Source organism: Carlito syrichta, unplaced genomic scaffold (genome assembly GCF_000164805.1).
Source record: "Carlito syrichta isolate Samal-C Ts95f unplaced genomic scaffold, Tarsius_syrichta-2.0.1 Scaffold316208, whole genome shotgun sequence".
Classification (NCBI taxonomy): domain Eukaryota; kingdom Metazoa; phylum Chordata; class Mammalia; order Primates; family Tarsiidae; genus Carlito; species Carlito syrichta.
The window spans coordinates 582,396-583,612 of record NW_007260304.1 but is presented as its reverse complement, the minus strand read 5'-3'; positions in this window follow the sequence as shown (position 1 = coordinate 583,612).

The window sequence follows — 1,217 nt, the reverse complement described above, 5'->3', positions numbered from 1 at the left end:
GCTGAGCCACCGAGCCCGGCTGAAAAAAAAAAAAAAATTTTTAATTGTAGAGATGAGATCTCGCCAAGTTGCCCAGGCTAGTCTTGAACCCCTGGACTCAGGCAGTCCTCTCGCCTCTGCCTCCCAAAGTGCTGAGATTACAGGTGTGAGCCACTACTCCTAGCATCAGCAGAGATTTTTAAATTTGTTTCAGATGTGTAGTCATATTTAAAATAGAAAAGTTTATTCTAGAGTGTAAGAATTACAGGCAGCCGGGCTCGGTGGCTCAGCCTGTAATCCCGGCGCTTTGGGAGGCTGAAGTGAGTGGATTGTCTGAGCCCACGGGTTCAAGACCCACCTGAGCAACTTGGCGAGACCTCATCTCTACAATAAATCAAAACTAGCCAGGAGTGGTAGCGCACGCCTGTAGTTCCAGCTACTTGGAAGACTGAGGCGGAAGGATTGTCGGAGCCCTGCAGGTCGAGGCTGTGGTGGCCAGGAGCGGCCACTGCACTCCAGTCTGGGCGACAGAGTGAGACTCCAACTCAAAAAAAAAAAAGAAAAAAAAAAGAATTACAGGCCAGGCTCACGTCTGTCATCCCAGACTTGAGAGGCCAAGGTGAGAGGATTGCCTGAGCCCAGGGGTTCAAGACCAGCTTGGGCAACACAGAGAGATCTCGTAGCCACAAAAAAAATAAAAACAAAACAAAAGAATTACCTGGGTGTAGCAGTGTGTGCCTGTAGTCCCAGCTACTGGGGAGGCTGAGATGGGAGGATAGCCTGAGCCCAGGAGGTCAAAAGCAGCCTGGGCAAATGTTAGGGTCATACTCTCCCAGTGGGACCTCAGAATGTTAGGTCAGGCCCTCTGGGGGTGTGAGTGTCTGGTGTGCGATCCGATGCTGCATGAAAGATGCAAAGAATTGTACAGAAGTTAGATTAGAAGATATAGTTTAAGCCGGGTGTGGTGGCTCACGCCTGTCATCTCAACACTTCGGGAGGCGGAGGTGAGAGGATTACCTAAGCTCAGGGATTTGAGACTAGCCTGAGCAATATGGTGAGACCTCATCTTTACAATAAATCATTAAAAAATTAGCTGGACATGGTGGTGCATGCCTGTAGTTCCAGCTGCTTGAAAGATTGAGGCAAGCTGGCCTTGGTGGCTCAGCCTGTAATCCTGTACCTTTGGGAGGCTGAGGTGAGTGGATTGCCTGAGCCAGTGGGTTCGAGACCCGCCTGGG